The following is a 22,601-nucleotide window of genomic DNA, read 5'->3' on the forward strand; positions in this document are numbered from 1 at the left end:
CTGGCAACAGGAAGTGACCTTTAACGTAGCAGCCCCCGCCATATGTTTGACCGACATGTACGAAATTTCTGTGGTACATCTACCATGACCAGACGTACAAAAAAGCCTCAAGAACCCATACCCTAAACTCGACAGGAAGTCCGCCATTTTGAATTTGGCGACCGATTTGGGACGATTTACACACTCCGTACTTTAACGAACTCCTCCTAGGGAATTAGTCGGATCAACTTCACATTTCTGCTGTACTTTCTAAAGGCATTGACGATGTAAAGTTGTGCTATCTGCGTGTTTTCGTCGATGGGCGTGTCCGTGGCGTCAATGATTCGCCATGAAACAGGAAGTTGTTGTAACTTGGCTGTAAATGCCCAGATCTGCACGAAATTTTACACATTTGACAAGAGTCCCACCCTGAACAAATCTACATGCCGACATTCACCCACAGTCATAGCGCCACCTAGTGGCAACAGGAAGTGACCTTAAACGAAGAAGCCCCCGCCGCTTGTCTGACCGACATGTACGAAACTTCTGTGGTACATCTACTATGACCAGACGCACAAAACAGCCTCTTGGAGCGATGCCCTAAACTTGACAGGAAGTCCACCATTTTGAATTTGGAGGCCATTTTTGGACGATTTACACACTCCGTACTTTAACGAACTCCTCCTAGGGATTTAGTCGGACCGACTTCACATTTCTGCTGTGCCTTCTAAAGGCATTGACGATGTAAAGTTGTGCTATCTGCGCATTTTCGTCGATGGGCGTGTCCGAAGCGTTGATGATTCGCCATGAAACAGGAAGTTGTAGTAACTTGGCTGTAAATGCCCAGATCTGCACGAAATTTTACATATTTCACAAGAGTCCCACCCTGAACAAATCTACATGCCGACATTCACCCACAGTCATAGCGCCACCTGCTGGCAACAGGAAGTGGCCTTTAACAAAGCAGCCCCCGCCGCATGTTTGACCGACATGTAAGAAATTTCTGTGGTACATCTACCATGGATAGACGCACAGAAAAGTCTCCTGGAGCGATGCCTTAAACTCAACAGGAAGTCGGCCATTTCTAATTTTACCGCCATTTTTTGATGATTTACTCATTACGTACTTTAACTAACTCCTCCTAGGGCTTTAGTCGGATCGACTTCACATTTCGGCTGTGCCTTCTAAAGGCATTGACGATGTAAAGTTGTGCTATCTGCGGGTTTTCGTTGATGGGCGTGTCCGTGGCGTCGATGATTCGCCTTGAAACAGGAAGTTGTAGTAACTTGGCTGTAAAAGCCCAGATATGCATGAAATTTTACACCTTTGACAAGAGTCCCGCCCTGAACAAATCTACATTCCGACATTCACCCACAGTCATAGTGCCACCTGCTGGCAACAGGAAGTGACCTTTAACGAAGCAGCGTAGTAAATACACAGCCGCACTGGCTGAGCTGCAGAAAATGCAACGCGGCCGCCTCAGACCCCGACGTGCTACAGGTGCGAGGGCCCGCCCATCGCTGCTTGCAGCTTTAATTCTTATTAAATTTGCAAAATATATTCAGTCAATGATATTTTTTTGTCCTTTGTTGTTTGATTAACATTAAAAACACAGACAGCATTAGAAATGTTAGGCTGCTGTCACTTTAAGACCTAATCCACGGGTCCATTACAATGATACTGATACACATCTTTCTTTACGGTTTGCGTTCACTTATTTCATTACAAAACATGTTTACTAAAATACTTGTTTGACAATTGTTTGTGAATTTGTCCATTCAAGAGCAAGAAGACAAGTTCAATTCAGTATTAGACGTATGAGACGCAGCTTTCTGAGCCCGGATGTGACAAAACTTTATCTTGCACTAGAACTTTTTTATTTCAATTGCCAAGGCTTAAACTCTTATGATGATTCAGCACTGGTCAATCAACTGTCCCGAGTGTCGTTCACCTCTTATGTTCTCACAACACTGCATTGTTAGAACTGGGTGATTGACACCATTTCATATAGTCACCAACGCCAATGTTTCATCGCATTTGGTGCTTGGCGAGTGTAAATTTTATCCCTTGTGTTAACTTCCCTGTGTTATAGCCTCTATTGTTTGCTGATGTTTTTTTATGGTCTTACAGTATGAACAACCCCAGTGTACCTAATTTATTTTCGTGTAGTGTCTGTCCTAATGTACCTCTCTGGTGACTGGGGAAAAGAAAAGCACCTGCAGTGTTGTTTTCCCCTTGTGTCCTGGCCCTCAGTGTCAGAGACGGCAGAGATACAGTATAGAGAGACCTCTTCAAGCTCTCAGGGCCTCCGATGGAGTAATGGGACGGTCTCTCGGTGTGTGTGTGTTGTGTGACAGAGGGAGAGAGAGAGAGAGAGAGAACCTGCCACTGTGCTGTAGTGCTGCATTACAGCCGCACTGTGGATATGAGCCTCCTGGTGGAGCTCCGCCTGAGGGCCTACAGGTGGGTCAATCCATCAGTGGGCCGGAGGGGGAGGTGCTGCAGGGAGAAAAAGTTCAGCTTTGGCCAATCAGAAACAGAGGCATTAGGATCAATGCTATCCATTAAAGAGCACACTGACCTTCCAGTCACACTGCAACCTCAATGTGTGTGTGTGTGCTTCCAAGGGAATAAATTCTGATCTTTTAATTATGCTCTGTCCTCAGTTCAGCCTCACCTACATCTCAGTGGGTGATTAAATAATTTCCATTTTTGTGAGTGCAAAGGGTCTGTGGGAATTTATCTCGTGCCGATTTCACATAGTCACGCTGTTGTCCTCAGATCACCCGGAAGATTTTTGGAACATTGTTCACATATTTAGACAAAAATAAAATAAAAAATTAATTCCTGCTCAAGCTACGCCGCTCTTGACGTCATTTCTATGGGTTTCTCTGACACGTTTCGATTTTAGAAAGGAGTCGGAGCCATGGTTTAGCATTTTACAAGAAAATTCTGCCATCATTTACTCAACTTGTTCTAAACCTGTATAAATTATTTTCTTCTGATGAAATCAAAAGAAAGAATGTAGGTAACCAAAAAGTTGATGGGCCCGATTTTTTTCCGTCAATGATGCCCATCAAATGTTACTTGAGCAGCAAATCAGCATATTCGAATAATTTCTGTTTTTACTGTATTTTCATTCATGTATTTTTAAAGGGGTGGTTTACTGCTTTTTTTCTTTGCGTGATTGTGTTAATGGGGTGCAATATAACATGTATTCGTGGTTTTTCTTTTTTAAAAAGTCTTAGTTTTCATAAATTTCGCCTTTATTGTAAGCCGCTTTCTCCTCTGTCATTTGAACGAGCGGTTGACTTCCTGAGTCAATGAAACCACTCCCTCAGAAACAGGCAGTGTGCTCAGATTGGTTGGTTTGGGCCGGTGTGTTGTGATTGGCTAAACTGTAGTGCACGTTGACCAGAAACTTCACACCCATTACCTTTACAGGTGAAGTTGCATGTGTTGTTCATGTCAAATGTAAATAATAGTGTCGATACTGCAGTATCAGTATGAGCCAGAATCAGACCCAGAAAGCGGCGATTAAGAGAGGCAAGTAGAACCTCACCACACACGGCTCTTACAAAACGTTTCTGAATGATAATTTGGCTTTATTTTTATTTTTTTCCCTTTATACACATTTGTCTTACACAAAATACCATCGAACTGACTGGCTATAAACACAAACAGTGTTGGCACTTGGCATTGGTTTACGTTCTTGATCAAATCGAAAAATAACACCATAAAGTATGAAAAATACATTTACAAAATTAGTGCATATAAAGTCAGGTCCAAAACGTTTGTACACCTTTGTCATAGACACGAAATAGCATTACTAAGTGGCTATAAAGCCAGCGCTGGCATTTGATAAAACTAAAACGCTGCTGAAATTATACATGCTAATAAATTTAAAATGATTTAGCCTATACTTACAGGTTGTGGCCCAACAACTGCTGCCTCTGGTTTTGAAGTTGGAGTTCATGTTTTAGTAACAGTTTCTTGTTGAATCCGGCATTGAATTAGTGGAGATTCTGGAAGCTGTCTTCCGTAAAATGTGCAGCACAGAGAGCTAGATTACGATTGTAATTTTCAGGAACATAATCAAACATAAATTGTATCCATTGTTGACGAAGTACAGCGTCTGTGGGAACCCCGAACACAGAAGACCTGACAGCTGGATGAACATAACACACTCGACGAGCCGCAAAAATATGGCCATGCCCTTTTTTTTTTTGCATATTCCGGAGGGAGGTGTTGATGTAAATGTACAGTATGGGTCAGCGCAGTCTCACCCCAAAAAGTCATATAACTGACGTTTTGGGACGTCTTTTGACCATACGTCAATATTCGCCTTTTTAGGGCCCCCTTAAACGTCGGTAGATGAGGTTATGGGATCCTAACTCTACCCCAGACCTAAACCTAACCCTAAACCTAACCCGTCACCTAACTGACGTTAAAGGTAAAGCGTCAGTTGTATGACGGCCCGGGATCGCCATCTACCGACGTTTAAGGGTACCCTAAAAAGGCGAATATTGACGTATGGTCAAAAGACGTCCCAAAACGTCAGTTATATGACTTTTTGGGATGAGAATGTGTTGTATGGGTTAGTGACGTCTAAACTTCCTGATATTTAAAAGACGATATCTCTGCTTACATTGAACTTTCAGCGCTGCAACTTTGCAGATACTGTTCATGCACCAACAGCAACATTACACACTATTTAAAAAAGTGAAAAAAGTGAAATCGCAATCAACCACCCCTTTAACAAATGTCCTTTTAGTTTTATGGTATTTCCCCCAGCATTTATTTAACTTTTGGTTTATAAAAGTAAAATAAATCAAAAAAAAAATAGGAAAATAGTAAAATCTTAACAAATAGTTGTTTTCAGTTGTTTTTTATAAAACACAAACTGTACCGGTACATATACATACATATATATATTTTGGATAATTGCATTATAAATGAATACTGTATGTACAGTCAGTCTGAAGAGTCTATACAAAAAAAGAAAGAGCTATAATGAGAGTTCGTTGATAATCTGTTTCATTATAAACCCCTTTTACAAGCAGATTTGGTGTGATCTATGCGAGCTTTCAATAGTGAAACCACTGCTTCAGTCATGCTGCAGGCCAGTGCCACCCCTCCTAACACACACACACACACACACCCTCGCCAGCTCGCATGTCCTTAACAATCTGAAGAGCCTTTTGACAGCTGCAATTAAGCATGTTAATTAGAGGCACAGCACAAAGAATAATATTTACTGTGATTGGGTGTCCTTCGACGCCTCGCCAAATCAGATCTGAGGGAGCTCATTGTCTACAAATGCAGCCCCCCCCCATTCCTCCCCTCCAACCCCCCCGTCCCACCCTCGTATTGTACATGACACCTCACAGCCACTGCGTCTTATTTCTTTTGCAGTATGGCAACGCTTAAGATGGGAAAAAAATGCTTTTAAGGCATGCGAGGATTAACCGTCTCCTGTGAAATACTAAGGCATCTCTGAGAGCGGGCGAATATCTGAGGAACCATTTCCTCTTGCTTTTGTAAGCTGAACTTTACATCAAAGTGCTTGATTAATTACTGATAAGGGACTAATAAAATATTAATGCATTTTGTAATTAATGGGACCTCAGAGCCGCATGTCCTACCACCCCCAGCTAAATGTCTTTTTGAAAATAAGTTGTATTCCTTTTTTTTGTGTCTCTCAGCTGTTTAACGCCTCTGCATTTTCTTGTTTTTTTTTTTTTTTTTTTTTTTTTTTTAATGGAAATGATTCATAATTAAACGTTTATCCAGGAGGAGCATAAACAAAGCGAAATGTATATTTCCTTGGAATAAAAGAAACAAGATCTGTTATTTTTTTTATTTTTTATTTTTTTTGTTCAGTGGCTTTGAAAGTATTGAGTCTGGAGGGCCTGAACTGATGGCCACGCCATTTCTTTTTCATTTGCTGGGGCTGTGGGCTAATGGACAGAATTTTATAAGCCTCCATACTGCATCTCACCACTGCTAACCTCATTTCAAGTGTTGTCAATAATGCCCTTGTGCTTCATTAAGAGACAATGACAACCATCCTCTTTAAAAAGGATGATTTTGACTTTGAAAAACTGTGTCTCAAAACGTGGGTTAGGCTTCAAATAACACCGCGCATACTAAAATTATCACCCCAAGTGATCCACGTCATTCTGTGTTCCTAATCAATATATATATATATTTTTATATTTTTTTTTGGCTTAAATGGAATATGGACACCCGCTGAAAACTAAATTGTCTCACCAGAATCACATATTCAGTGGATTTGTCTCTAATCAAACAAATTATGCTTTATTATGTAATTGTGATATTTATAAAAAAGTAAATTCGAATCAATCTGACCCCTCTGAATAATTAAACATTGCTGCATTAAAATTTGTCTGATGCATATATTTTTTCTATTTCAGATTTTAGGATACTATTAAAGTATTTTTTCAGTTATTTTAATTTTAGTTTAATTTTTACAAATTTATTTATGTGCATTTATAATTTTTTATATTTGTTTTATTACTATTTAGGTTTAATATTGCTTTAAATTGCAAAAGCAACATTTGACGTTTAGTTTTTCATCTAACAATTAATTTCAGAATTACTTTACATAACAAACATGTTATGTTTTTAGTCAACAATAACCATCTGTTTTTTTAATAACTTTTGTTTTTGTTTTGTGTTTTTGCTTTGCTTTCTTTTATCTGTTATAAACCAGAAAAGATTCATCTTTTCATTTTGAAACATTTTAATGCTAAAGATGAGTTTTAACATCTAATATAATATTATAACATCTCAACAAACAACTTGGTTTCATTTCATATTTAGCTTCGTCGCACACTAAACTTGACCTTGTCTGTGGCTCAGACTGTATGCAAAACCAGCCAACATTCCCCATTCTCCTTCCTGAAGTGCATCACAAGCATTGCACAATAAAAAATAAAATAAAAAACTATACACATTTGTTTTGTTGACACGAAGCAATCCACAAATATCAATATACACAAAAGCCTGTATAAAAATGCATGATACGGATCAATTTGACTGAGATTAGAAATCTGAAATGTACAAGTGACAAATGACAGAGAGGCTTTATCGGAACGGGGCGAAGCAGACGTGCTCGCAGTAGTCTCTCCCTGCTCTTATCTGGAATTGAGGGTGTGTTTTAAGCATAGCCTCTCATTACTGTCTGATGGGTTCAGTGACAAAGCTAATACAAAGCTTTTTTATACAGACCAAACGCATCCCTGTGAAATTAGGCCCCGGTGCAAATCGTGCAAATGTGTGTGTGTGTGTGTGTGTGTGTGTATCACAGAGACAGAGACAAAGAGATTGAGAACATGTGCACTTGTGAGTGTGTATCTGCGTGCGTTCGTGTGTGTGCATGTGCTGGTGTGTTGCAATATGATAAATGTGTTCCACCCCATAATCTATGTGTTTCAAAATATGATGTATGTGAGTATGAACTTTGAATTATTTCCTAAACAGAGGGCCATAAATCTTGTAACTTTGGTGAAGAGTGTGCGTTCTCTCTCTTTCTCTCTCTCTCTCTCTCTCTCTCTCTCTCTTTATATGAATAATGCAGTCGAGACTGGCCAGCTGCTTAGAGTTACAGAGTGAGACTGACTGCTGATGGGAAACAAACGGCTCTTTCCTGCTCTAAAGGTAGGGGAAAAAAAGATACACTGGGTGGCAGATCAGACTGTCTGAGATGTTTTGCTTTCACCCAGCACCAAGGTCACGTCAGGCAGCAATCCTTTAACACAATGAGCGTGTGAGAGTGTGCGCGTGACCTTGGGACTGACGTAGGTGTATTTATGTGCGGTAACCCACCCTAAATGACAGAAAGCCATGTAAGCAGACCTGGCCCGAATACACCTGATGTAGAGAGGCTGTTATGGGTCAAATATGGGCGCATGTATACATTGTGGAGAATGAAATCCCATAATACATCGCAAAAAGCTAATGATACGTTTATCGGAAAGCATCAACTGAAGAGTTTAGTATAAGTTCAAGCAAACACACTTTTTTATACAGTGCTGTGTGTTTTATGCTTATTTGAGTTTCATATCTTCTAGCAACATTCCAATCAATCATGTGGCACACAGAGTTGCTGCTCTAAATCGGTCATTTTTCTCATATAGCTCAACAATGGTAACAAACATAAACTGTTTCCACAAGCTTTTATATTCCTGGATTTTGATGGTCTGCTTTAGACATTTTTCTAAGTAACTTTGCAACTGTATAACTAACTCCTATTAGAGTATTACTAGATTGTTGGGTTAAAGGAGTAGTTCACTTTAAAAACAAAAACAAAAACACTTTTGCTGATAATTTACTCACCCCCATGTCATCCAATATGTCCATGTCTTTCTTTCTTCAGTCGAAAAGAAATTAAGGTTTTTGATGGAAACATTCCAGGATTTTTCTCCATATAATGCACTTTACAGGTAACCAAACGGTTCAAGGTCCAAAAGACAGTTTCAGTGCAAACTGTTCAAAGGGCTTTAAATGATTCCAGACGATGGTCTTATCAAGTGAAACAATCAGCCATTTAAAAAAAAGTTTTATAAGCTCAAACGCTCGCCTTGCTCTGTTCTGTGATGTGCGTTCGTGAATCTCCTGTTCGAACTAGTTCATCAAAATGAACAAATCTTTTCCCGAGTCAATTTGTTCATTTTGTTCGTTGAATGAACCAAATGACACGAAAAAAGATTTGTTCATTTTGATAAACGAGTTCGAACAGGAGAGTCACGAACGGTCATCACAGAACAGAGCAAGGTGACTATTTGAGCTTATAAAATTTAAACTTTATTTATTAATTTTTTTAAATGAGCGATCGTTTCGCTTGATAAGTCATTTAGAATCGTTTTAAGCCCTTTGAACAGTTTGCTCTGAAACTGTCTTTTGGACCGTGAACCGTTTAGTTACCAGTATAAGTCCATTATATGGAGAAAAATCCTGGAATGCTTTCATCAAAAACCTTAATTTCTTTTCGACTGAAGAAAGAATGACATGGATTTCTTGGATGACATGGGGGTGAGTAAATTATCAGCAAAAGTTTTTTTTATAAAGTGGACTACTCCTTTGAGGTTAGGTGTTACAGTGTTAGAGTTCGGGTTAGGAGAATAAGTTGGTATGTAGTTGCAAAGTTAATTATAGTCAGTTGAATGTCTATTTGGGGAACATTAAAATAATCAAACTTGCTTTGATTTGACCCCAAACCTGATTTGCTAGCTAATCAGCGTTGCTATAATCCATAATATGTGTTTTTCTTCCTGATATTTTTGACTTTCGATGCAAGTAATCTGCAACATGTTGTCACATGGAGTATTCAAAAACAAGTTAAATAAATAAATATACACTATGTGTATATATAAGAACTTTGTACTTTTATTTAGTAAGGATGCATAAATTAATAAAAAATTGATAGTAAAAATTAAAAGGAATGCTTTTTAACCTTCTATTCATCAAAGAATCCTGAAAGAAAGCTGTATTATGGTTTCCACAAAAATATATTAAGCAGCTCAAGTTTTTTTTAACATTAATAACTATAAGAAATATTACTTGAGCACCAAATCAGCATATAATTATTTTTGAAGGATCATGTGAGAATGAAAATTGGAGTAATGATGCTGAAAATATTAAATTTAAATAGAAAACTTTAAACAGAATAGTTGTTTTAAACTGTCATAATATTTCACAAAATTATAGATTTTACTGTATTTTTAAATAAATAAATGCAGCCATGGTGAGAAGAGGGACTTCTTTTAAAAACATTCATACAAAACCAACCTTACCGACCCCAAACATTTGAATAGTAGTGTATATAGAAATATATACCAATTTATTTATAGCCTATGTATTTAAATAGTAACCTTCATTTCATTCCAACCCCACATTAACAGTGAACAATACAGTCATTTTTGGCCTAATACTCACTCATTTGTGGAATTTGACAGTAAAAATCACCGTCCATTTTTTATTAATTTTTTTTATAAAGAAAAAGAGCGGTTTGGGCAACTTCTCAATTTGTGTTTCACAGAAGACAATATGACATAAGGAGGTGTAAATAACGACAGAATTGAAATTTTTGGGTGAACTATTCCTTTAATCTCTCTCTCGCCACCCACAGCAAGAGTCTGAACAGTCCTGTGGCCCGTTTTGTTTGCACATAACAGTGTGATAACTGTCAATTGAGATAAATATTTAGGTTAAACATATTTCAGTGGAGCTAGAGGAGGGGGTTGCGTTAAAGGTTTGGGCCAGATCTAGCGAAAGCATCTTCAGAACACCCTTAAAACCAAATAAAGCCACTTTAGCGTGGCGGGGTAACACCTCCCTTATGCAATATTAAACGTACGTGTGTGTTGATTTAAAATGAGTCTGGGAGAGAATGAGGGCGAGTGTGTGTGCGCGAGTGTGATCAAACCAGGACGCTCCTGACTTCGCCCTTGTCAACATTCTCTCATGTCCACCATCATTCATCCCCCCCCCCCAGACTGAACCCAAAGAGACCAGCACAGGCCAGTGCAACTCAGCACATTCCTCCCTCATGAATTTTAATTAAACACGCTGCCTTCCTTTCACTCACTCCCCAAAATAAATGGTTGGAAAATATAAGACATCTGCCCGGGATATATCATTTACATTTCTCTGACGATAAATCACTGGCCGCTGTTTCAGATATCAATTAGATGAGTTGCATTGATTGAATAAATTCAAACTGTCTCGGGCGGCCAGGATGTATGAGGGAGGCCTGCGAGGGGTGTGGCTGTCTTTCCACGAAGGGGAGGGAAACTCTGTGTTTGATCTGATTAAGTACTTTTAAATCACATGCACACACACATACACACACACACACTCACCGATAGATTGCGTCGGATCTCATTTTTTACAACGGTCACAGCTGTTCCCATCCAATCAGAGGCATCAGAGGCACTTTCCTATCAGATCTGGTTTGAAAAGAATCAGAACATCACACCGATACTTTAGTAGGAACTGTCAAAAGATTCAAATGTTTAATTAAATAAAATACATTACACAATTTTTAAAAAAGTGTCAATATTTGCAAGAACCCAAATGAAGATTAAATAAGTTTAAGTCATTGTAAGCCTTTATAAGTCATTGTATATTGTTTTATGCATGACTAGATTGGTTAACTTGTTCAATCACACTACCAATCAAACATGTTAATGTTTTTTGAAAGTAGTATCTTATTGTAACAAGGTTCAGTTGTCAAACGTTCAACAATTTTAATAATAAACAAACAAATACAAAAATGAAGCCAGCAGTCATCCCACACAAAACTACGGAAGCCCTGCACCGCAACCTAAAGAAAAAATCTGTAAAAAAAAAAATAATAATCTAGCATTTCGAGATTAGTCGGCAAAAAAAAAAAAAAATCGAAAAATTTCGAGTTTAAAGTCGAAATATTCCGAGATTAACATCGAAAAATTTCGAGATTAAAGTCTAAACATTTCGAGATTAAAGTCGAAATATTTCGAGAAACGAGAGTACGAAAAATACAGTTTTCCGTAAAAGCTGCGCGTGTGTGCTTGCCATTGTCTCACATTGCCGCACACACAGGCATTAATAATGGCCAATAGCGAGTTTCACACTGTGTGTGTGTTTTGTTTCATCAAAGGAAATTCAACAGGTGCCAATCTACAACAAAAGCATTAGGCTACAATTATAGTACGTTATAAAATATACTGCGCCGGAATAGACTTTAGCCTATAGAAAAACCAACATGGAAAACACTTTTCAGACTGGATGGAGAAATCCAGCTTTATGAATGAATGAATTGGGCATTTATATAGCGCTTCTATATGTCTACGATGCCTACACTCAAAGCGCTTTACAATCTGTGGGGGTGACTGTGGGGGTCATTTTAGAGCAGTGAACTCATTGTCCTGTTCAAGAAACCAATTTGAAATTATTCAAGCTTTGCGACATGATGCATTATCCTGCTGGAAGTATCCATCAGAGGATGGGTACATGGTGGCCATAAAGGGAAGAACATGGTCAGAAACAATGCTCAGGTACGCCGTGGTATTTAAACGATGCCCAAATGGCACTAAGGGGCCTGAAGTGTGCCAAGAAAACATCACCCAAACCATTACACCACCACCACCAGTCTGCACAGTGGTAACAAGACATGATGGATCCATGTTCTCATTCTGTTTACGCCAAATTCTGACTCTACCATCTGGATGTCTCAACAGAAATCAAGACTCATCAGACCGGGCAACATTTCTCCAGTCTTCAACTGTCCAATTTTGGTGAGCTCTTGCAAATTGTAGCTTCTTTTTCCTATTTGTAGTGGAGGTGAGTGGTACCCGGTGGGGTCTTCTGCTGTTGTAGCCCATCCGCCTCAAGGCTGTGCGTGTTGTGGCTTCACAAATGCTTTGCTGCATACCTCGGTTGTAACGAGTGGTTATTTCAGTCAAAGTTGCTCTTCTATCCGCTTGAATAAGTCGGCCCATTCTCCTCTGACCTTTAACATCAACAAGGCATTTTCGCCCACAGGACTGCTGCATACTGGATGTTTTTCCGTTTTCACACCATTCTTTGTAAACCCTAGAAATGGTTGTGCGTGAAAATCCCAGTAACTGAACTGATTGTGAAATACTCAGACCGGCCCCATCTGGCACCAACAACCATGCCATGCTCAAAATTGCTTAAATCACCTGTCTTTCCCATTCTGACATTCAGTTTGGAACTCAGGAGATTGTCTTGACCAGGACCACACCCCTAAATGCATTGAAGCAACTGCCATGTGATTGGTTGATTAGATAATTGTAGTAATGAGAAATTGAACGGGTGTTCCTAATAATCCTTTAGGTGAGTGTATAGTTTATACACTTTCTTTTATACAGAAATGGACCATGGTGAACATATTTGGACAGTTTGTGAACCCTGTTTTGTTTAATATAAATTAAAAATAGTAAAGTCCAATAAAAGTCCAGTAAAAATTTTACTGCCACTCATTAACAGCAGCTGTCACAGTTGATAGGCAACAAGAACAGTTTTCAATACGTTGGACCATCCTATTTAACAACACTCAGTCTGACCTTCACGGCCTACAAAGAATGCAGTCTTTGAATTGGGACACAGCAACACCGAGAGCAATCCTGAGAGACAAAAAGAAAAAGAATGAGACCAGGATGTGACACAGTCCAAACTGCAAACCTGCATCCATTGGATTACTAAAAGAAGGGTCCAAAACATACACCGTGCCAAATGCAAGTAAAAATTGGCTTTATTGAGTAAATAAATAAAACTCTTCAATTGGCTGATAACTTTATTAGAAACTGCAACATAATACGCTCTCTAACTGTAAGAATGATTATCCGACTCTAGCTGTAGGAAGTTACAGGAGCTATTCAAATCAAAGACATACTGTCTACTAAAGAAAACATTTGTCACACGTCTTCTAACTTTTGCCTCAGTGGAAAATTCACCATCATAAGTTCATTAAGAGTGCCTAAAGTTTTTTTCCCCGTCAGAACTCCATGTGGCAACACATATGCTGAATATTCCTTGTGTTAGGCAACCAACACAAAGCTCTAAGGAACAAAATCACATAATGTGGCATTGTTGATTTCATGTTTTGCGGCAAGGCTCAAATCAGAACGAATTTGATCTAATTACTCATAAGGAATAAAAATGTGTGCAAGAAAGGTTTAAGGGGATTTTATGATCGGTTGAAGCTTTACATTTCACTGTAATATTGCATGTTGTGTATGTGTTACTATTGACGAGCTGTATAGTACCAGAAGTGAAGTGCTGGCTTGCTGGAACCATTCTTTATTGCAATAGCTGCTTGTAGTATGTTCCTTGTTATTGTTAGCCGTCTCTGTGCAACTTTGTAGCGAGACATAAATAAAGCCATCTTAAATAATATAATATGTGTCTGACCTCACATTTCCTCCATAACTAATCTGATCCTTTGAGTGATACATTGACACATAATAAAACATATATACACTACCATTCAAAAGGGGTCAGCAAAGTGTTAAATTGATTAAAAGTGACAGTGAAGGCATTTATAACAACAAAGAGACAATAATATTCAACATACACATGAATATATGAAGAGTTCAGATGCAAAAGCCTCTAAATGCCATTTGAAATTTTCTTCTAAAATGACCATTTTTATCAAGCTTGTATATTTAAGTTCAGTAATTTCACTTAAATGACAATTAATAGGTAATCTTCATTGCCATTTAAGTGAAATTACTGAACTTAAATATACTACAAGCTTGATAAAAATGATCATTTTAGAAGAAAATTTCAAATGGCACTTAGAGGCTTTTGCATCTGAACTCTTCATATGATATACATCATATTCAAATAGATGCTGTTCTTTTGAACTTTCTAAACAAATAAACCTAAAAAAGTATCTTAGTTTCCACAAAAATATTAAGCAGAAATATTTTTGACCACTGATAATAATAAGAGAAAGAAGAAGAGGTGGAAGAAGAAAATGAGGATGAACAAGAAGAAGAGGAAGGAGAAGGTCCTCCCCAACAAATCAGGATATTTGAAGGATTTAAGAAGGATCATGTGACACTGAAGACTGGAGTAATACTGCTGAAAAAACAACTTTCCCATCACAGGAACAAATTACATTTTAAAATCAGTTAAAAAAAAAAGAAATGCTAGAATATTACTGTTTATAACTGTATTTTTAATCAAATTTATGTAGCCTTGGTGAGCATAAGAAACTTCCAAAAAAAAAAAAAAAAACATTAAAAAATGTTTTTTAAAGCTTGAAAACTTCAGAACGGTAGTATAATTATGTACCAAATAATACAAACTGCAGCCTTGTAGCTTAAAAATATGAACAGCTGGTAATTTAGTTTCAATTCACCCACCATTAGCTGGTGAAGCAAAACGTCACTACTCTATCAATGCCCCAAGAAGATAGTTTTAGTTTCCCAGAAAAAAAAAAAAAAAAGAATGCTTCATACAAGGTGTCATCAATCCATTTAGTTCCATGGGGTCAGGATTCAGTCATGATTCCAACTCATTTCATGTTATCAGGACAGTGGGGACTGTGGAGGTAAAAGCCAGGTGTTTATTGCCTTACATCTGATGGAACAACAGAAGTCACTACTCCATCTTGGACTAATTGAGTCTCTCTGACACTGTAATCTGAACAACTCTCACCCCAGACAAACACGCGTGCTAATTAACAGAAGCTTCATTAGGATACAAAGAATAAAGTAGAAAGAGGACAGCACTGAATGAGATCCCTTAAGTGATTAACAAACAGGGCAATTCAGCACAAGATGTGATACCCATTACTTACTAAATAGGACACAAGAAAACTGTTAAGTTTAGGACTTAGGTCAAATTCATCTGGCATTATATACTAAGTTAGATTTGAGATATTCCTACTTGATGTCACAGACCACAGACCAGGTGGCACGACACTCGGATAATAACGTATGAAACAAAAATTCCATTTGTTTCACATTTGTACAGTTAAAGGGAAACTCCACATTTTTGGGAAATAGGCTCATTTTACCACTCCCCCAGAGTTAAACAGTTGGGTTTTACCGTTTTCGAATCCATTCAGCCGATTTTCTGATATTTAGAAGAATATCAGTAACCAGACAGTTTCTGGTCTCATTGACTTCCATAGTATTTCCAAAAAAAGTGGAGTATCCCTTTAAGATAATTTTGCATTTTTAACACATCTGTTCTACATGTATGAATGAAGTTTAATTTATTGGTGAATTTCAATTGCTTAAATTAGAATTTTTGGATGTCATACATGGATTGTGCAACATTCAGAATTGAATTGAAAATGCCTTTTAAAAATTCCCATTCAGTTCCTTGATTGAATTGGATGCTGAATTCCAGGATTCCAATTTAAAATTGAGCGCAAGGATGTTGATTTAAAATGGACTGAATTTCTAAGAAATCCATATAACTTCCTGTGGGATGTAACAAATTTAATTTAAATTCCCACTTAAACTGAAGCTTATCTTATATTGTGAGGAGTTCAAATGGTGTTCTATTTCGCTTTTACGGGTTGGATGGAACCCAGCATTAGCATTTGTTTTAAGATTCTGAGAGGATTTCGTTTCAAGTAAAAGCATATCAATTTGCAAGTCGTCAGATATATTGATTCGGTTGGCATATCTTGTTGAGCTCTCAGGTATCACAACAGCAACTCGCCGTAGACGCCAGTTAACCAGCCTTTTTTTGGAGGATCCAGTAAGACTTAAACAGGTCAGTTTCCCGCGACAGCTGTGTCCAAGGCTTGATTTAAAACGGTCACTTTAGGCGGGAACACATACTGACAGTGTCTGCTTAAACCCTGAGAGCACCTGGCAGGAAAGCGGCAGCAAATAAACCTTTTCCCTTTAAAATGTAAACGCCATCATGTCAGCTGAGGTGGCGCAGTTTTCCTCACAATAAAAAGTGATTTATTCAGTGTTAGGTGGCTGTCAGCGTGTTTCTCCAGGCCTTGGGCGACTCTAATTTATACTTAAATTGCCTCCGAGGAGATACGGCGGAACAAGCCGAGAGACTAGGGGTGTCTGACTGCACCCCCGTTGACTCGTCTGCCCGAGCCCCCGGCCACGCCCCACCCATTTGCCCCTGCCCTCTGCCTGTCTCGGAGGTGAAGAGCTGGAAGAAGGCGTCGTAATGGTCTCATCTCCTAATGCCATTACCATCACTCTGAGGTTAAAGAGATCACTCCCAGGATCAATGACGAGCAGAAGACGCCAGCAGACACCAGTCACAGAGTGCCGAATTAATGGTTTGCCTTCTAATTGATCGAAAAGTGTTGCCAGAAGGTTCAAAGGTATTAAAAAAATGACTGTTTTGCTAATTTACAGGCGCTGTCAACCGGAGAGAACGGAGGGAGTGGAATGGCGGTGTCTGGGTAATGGGCTAAGGGCAGACTTACGTAGCATGCTAACAGCACACTGTTGACTAAATGGCTGCTTTTCTGTGTACAGGTCATGAGTCTGTAATTTATGACTTCGATTTTGAAGGTTTCTTCTCCTCTCTAGATATGGTTTGTTTTAATGACTTGCGTAAGCTGCTTCGAAATGCATAAACTTTAACCCCGCGCTTTTTCAAGAGTTAAAGCACCTTTGTGGTGGAAGACAATTTCAGAAATGCTAAGAAGTAATTTTGGATCTGTTAGGAAGAAATCAATGACATTTCAGCTAATTTGCAAGTATGTAGTATTTGCAATGTAGTAAAAACCCAGCACAACAGTTTTTAACTGTTAAGTTTTTAACTTAACACTAAGAAATGTTTTTTTTGAACACCAAATCAGCTTACTCGTGTGACTTCTGATCGATCATGTGACACTGAAGACTGGAGTAAAAGCTGAAGGTAACTTTGTCATCACAGGATTAAATATTACAAATTACAGTAAAAAAATTTTTTTTTTACAATTTTTGTTGTAATAATATTTCATAATATTAGAGTTTTTACTGTTTTTATTTATTTATTTTTTAAGGGGGGTGCAGCCTGGGTGAGCTTAAGCAACTTCTTTAAAAAATATCTTACCAGAACCCAAGCGTTTGAACAGTAATGTATCTTAAAAAAACAAAAACAAATAAATAAATAAATGCATGTTTTGCGGTTAACATCTTCTGATGGTTCACCAATTAAAGCAGAATAAACCAGCCAGGACCAGCATGGTAATTCATGCATTCTGTGCTGCCATCACTGTCATACCAATCATGCAGATATCTTCAGCTTCTTTTATTGTTGTTTTTTTTTTTTTTTTCATTTCTAACACCATAGCATAACCACGGACCTGGGGGAGAGAGAAATAAAGAAAGACAGATAGACTGGGGGTATTTCTGCTCTTTTCCATTAGCTCATGTTCTTATCCTGCGCCACAGCTGACTGATCAGCAATCAACACCAGTTTGTTTCAATCAGCCACTGCAGCCCTACCTGCTAATTTACTCTATGGCCCGTTAGAGGAAAAATTTGTGTGCTTGTGAGTGTGACAGAAGAGAGACAGGAAGACAGCAGGATCCTGGGATGATCTCTCATTAGTGGATTCATTACCTAAAAGGCACCTGGATTTAGTGCCCCTGCACCCAATTTGTGAGGTCCTAAATCTATAAAAAAAATGTGTTGTTGTCGTTGTTGTTTTTTAAATGTACTTCAAACTACCTAGAATTAATTTGTTCATGATTGACTAACTAAAATCAGAGACATTTTAAAGGGAGAAAACAGACTCTTATAAAAATAAATTAAAATCAGAACACCGCTTGTTCTACCTTAGGCTGTGTTTACACTAGGCCTGGACGAAAAATCGATTTAATGAATTAATTCGAATTTTTTGTTGCGGGCGATTTAAAAAATAAGTAAATCGAGTTTTTGGGTAATGTCACATTTTTTGCTCCCCGGAGTTTCCGTAGCGTTAGTTTCACTCACGTAGAAGTATGGCAAGTGACAACAACAACATCATAGCACACACGAGCGGGTCGGGCCGATAATATTTCCCATCACTATCCTCGGGTCGGGCTGGGCCCCTGAGAGACATGCACTGCCAGCGAAATAGAGTGCGGCGCGGGACTAGATTTAATGGCCGAGCGCGGGCGGTAATGCACTCACTCTGTGTGTGTGGTTTGCAGGAGAATCGTAAAAAAAAAATCGTAAATCGAATAAAAAATAAAATAAAATCGGAGATTTTATTTTTAGGCCATCTCGCCCTGCCCTAGTTTACACGGAAACAATTCTCAAGAGAAAACGCAAAAGTGGCGTTGCGTCATTCTGCGTTTAGACGAGCGTTTTGTGTGGGAAATCCTCATGCAAATGGTGACGCAAAAGTGTGTGAAATTCAATGTAGTATGCACTTCAGGCAGCCAGGAGTGCATACTACAACAACACCAAGTCCGCGCGCCTGTGTACAACCTTCACTGTCAAGCAGACTTTTGCGTTTTTACCCTTTACACGGGAACGCGGGGGTGGAGCGTTTTTAAGATTTCCACTCTGGAGGGTGGTTTCACTTTTTTGCGTTTTTAAGCCTCAAAAGCACCATCGCCGTGTAAACGAAAGGCACATCCAATAAAATATTTTTAGGTTTTCACCCGCGACCATTCTCTTGTAAACAGGGCCTTAGACATCTAAGAGCCAACCATCTCTTTCTCAAAGGTATCAGCTGTCTGCTCACTGTTGAATGCACAATTAGCTGGACCAGTCTAAAAAATATAGAAGCGCAATTCATGATACAAAAATAAGACAATTTACGAAATAAAAGAAGCACAATACATACGTTTACATGCACAACTTTTGTTTCAATCGGACTGAATTCATTCCAATTGATGAATCCGAATGTAGTGTTTACATGAAAGCTAAACAAGTGATCGGGTTGATGTTCTCATTTATATGTCACAATCTTCAAATTGGAATATATTGGTTCTTTTTTTTGTTTTAAAAAGACCGGCCTAATATATTTATCCATTTCTGGTCATAATTTGGAGACAATGCATATATGAACCGTTGTTATGTGCTGCTTCTATTTATCACGCAGTAGAAATGCCCAAAACCAGTCATCAGCGGATGAAATCTGAAACAAGGACTGGTGGGACGTTGTCCTCCTCAACTTCACAGACGCTGAGGAGTGAACAGAGATTTTTAAATTGACAGGACACTCATTCATACGACACTTTATTCAACAGGAAGAACAGTTCGTTCAGCGCTTCATACTTCATTGCGTTATTTCAGCGTCATTGCACATGCACAGTCCTCTCAGTTTCAGTTTTCAATCTGATAAGGTTTTTACATGTTCTCTCGATCATATTAGAAAAGGAATAAACCAGCCCTTTCAATCTGATCGAAATTTCAGTTCGGATCGAGCTCAATCGGATCAGTTAAGGTGTTTACATGAAGGCTTTTCTATCCGATTACTTACGGATTATTTGGTTGCATGTAAACGTAGCCACTAATGAGCCAAAACATTATGACCCGTCACAGGTGAAGCAAATAGTTGATCATCTCCTACTAAGGCCACATAATGCCTTGTTTACACGGAAACGATCTGAAGAGAAAACGCAAAAGCGGCGTTGCGTTATCATTTTTATTCTGCGTTATGGGTGGGAAATCCGCGTGCAAATTCGATGTAGTATGCACGCCAGGCGGCTTGGTGGCAATGTGAAGCACTGCCACACAACAACACCAAGTCTGCGCGCCTGCGTACAACCTACACTGTCTAGCAGACTTTTGCGTTTTTACCCTTTAGACGATAACGCAACAGTGGAACGTTTTTAAGATTTCCACTCTGGAGGGTGGTTTCACTTTTTTGCGATTTTAAGCCCCAAAAACGCAGTCGCCGTGTAAACGAAAGGCACATCCCATGAAATATTTTTACGTTTTCACCTGCGAGCGTTCTCGTGTAAACAGGGCCTTAAAGGGTTAGTTCACCCAAAAATGAAAATTAAGTCATTAATTACTCACCCCCATGCTGTACCAACCCCGTAAGACCTTGGTTCGTCTTCGGAACACAAATTAAGATATTTTTTATTAAATTTGAGAGCCGAATCACTACCACATAGGCTCCTAAGGGAATGACACTTGACGGCCCAGAAAGTCAATGAAGAAAATGTTTAAATATTCCATGTGACTCCAGTGGCTCAACTATAAGTTTATCAAGCGACGAGAATACTTTTTGTGCGAAAAAACAAACAAAAATAACGAGTTTATTCGACTATTCCTTTTCTTCCTTGTTGGCCTGAAACGAGACATTTCCACGACGCATGCGCGAGAACTGAACTGAAGTAGTTGAAGGAGATCACGATTCTCGCGCATGCGTCGTGGAAATCTCTTGAAGTCTCGTTTCCAACAAGGAAGAAAAGCAATAGTCGAATAAAGTCGTTATTTTTGTTTGTTTTTTCGCACAAAAAGTTTTCTCGTCGCTTGATAAACATATAGTTGAGCCACTGGAGTCACATGGAATATTTAAACATTTTCTTCATTGACTTTCTGGGCCGTCAAGTGTCATTCCCTTAGGAGCCTATGTGGTAGTGATTCGGCTCTCAAATGTAATAAAAAATATCTTCATTTGTGCTCCAAAGACGGAAGGAGGTCTTACAGGGTTGGTACAGCATGGGGGTGAGTAATTAATGATTTAATTGTCATTTTTGGGTGAACTAACCCTTTAAGGTCTGCGTAGATTAGTTCATGATTATTAACAATTCTCATAAATTGTGTATGCAGGACAACTGGGCAGGAATAAACATCTGAGCAACTTTGACAAGGACCAAATTGTTATGGCAAGGCGACTGGGTCAGAATATTTTTAAAACGGCAAGGCTTATAGGTTTTTCCCAGTCAGCAGTGATGAGAATTTCCCAACAGACAAACCACAAACCAGCAACAGGGTGTTGGTCACCCGAGGATCATCAATGAACGAGGGCAACATGGGCAATTCCATCTGGTCTGAGCCAACAGAAGGAATACTGTGGCAGAAGTCACATGAAATTTGAATGATGGCCATGGGAGGAATGTATCACACCACAAAATGCATTACACTCTGCTGTGTATGGAGCTGTGTGTAGCCTCAGACCAATCAGAGTGCCTTTAATGTCCCCTGTCCACCATTGAAAGTGCCTACAATGGCCATGCAAGTGTCGGAACTGGACTCTGAAGCAGTGGAAGAAGGTCGCCTTGTCCGATGAGTCATATTTTCTTTTATATCACATAGACGACCGTGTACGTGTGTCCCATTTATCTGGGAAATTGATTCACTGGGAAGACGACAAGATGGTTGAGGAAGCGTGATGCTCTGCGCAGTGTTCTGCTGGGAAACCCGCCATCTAAACATTCTCAACGCATTCTCATCCTTTAACGTCATATAGAACGCTATATGACAAAACGGCGCTATACTACGCACATGGCACCCGTTATCGTTAATATAACACGCGCTGTGAGGGCTAAGTTTATGTGTGGGGTAGGGTGTGCGTGTCATATTCACGCTAAAGGATTTATAACGTCTTGGGTTCGCGTGTTATATTAACGATAAAGGGTGCCATGTGCGTAGTATAGCGCCGTTTTTTCATATAGCGTTCTATATGACGTTAAAGGATGAGAACGGGCTGACATTCTTGCCTACCAGGTACACACCTGCCAAACACTGCACATATCGTTCAGGAATGGTTTGAGGCACATGATGAAGAGTTCAAGGTGTTGCCCTGGCCTACAAATTCACCAGATCTGGACCAAAAAGTTGGTGGGTCCACCTCGCAACCTACAGGACTTGAAGAATCTCCTGCTAACATCAGATACCACAGGACACCTTTAGGGGTCTTGTAGAGTCCATGTCCCGGTGGGTCAGCACTGTTATGACAACAGCACATGGAGGACAACAGCATATAGACATGTGGTCATAATGTTTTGGCTGTATATGATACAATTGTTGTCAGACTTTATTCCTGATTTGAAATTTTATTTAAAATACTACATTGGCAAATAGTAAAATATTGTTCATGTAACTCAAATGAATCAGTCCAGTTGTACGTTTCATGTAGATCACTCGCACAAATCACTGTTCACGCAAATGATTCATTGATCAAACTGATTTATTTTAAATCATTCATCTTTTTTGGTGTGA

General features: G+C 39.0%; 1 long non-coding RNA gene across 2 annotated transcripts in view; it reads right to left on the minus strand.

Annotated features, from left to right (window-relative positions):
* Positions 1-22,601, minus strand: part of LOC148970908 (uncharacterized) — a 70,770-nt gene that overhangs the window by 12,896 nt on the left and 35,273 nt on the right. For both annotated transcript variants that reach the window (XR_016147386.1, XR_016147385.1), the window contains 2 exons: positions 10,866-10,952; positions 2,362-2,478 (listed from right to left, as the gene is read on the minus strand). This is a non-coding gene — a long non-coding RNA (uncharacterized LOC148970908). The remainder of the gene's footprint in view (positions 1-2,361; positions 2,479-10,865; positions 10,953-22,601) is intronic.

The sequence above is a fragment of the Pimephales promelas genome, chromosome 18, assembly GCF_988280905.1.
Source record: "Pimephales promelas chromosome 18, fPimPro1.hap1.1, whole genome shotgun sequence".
NCBI lineage: Eukaryota > Metazoa > Chordata > Actinopteri > Cypriniformes > Leuciscidae > Pimephales > Pimephales promelas.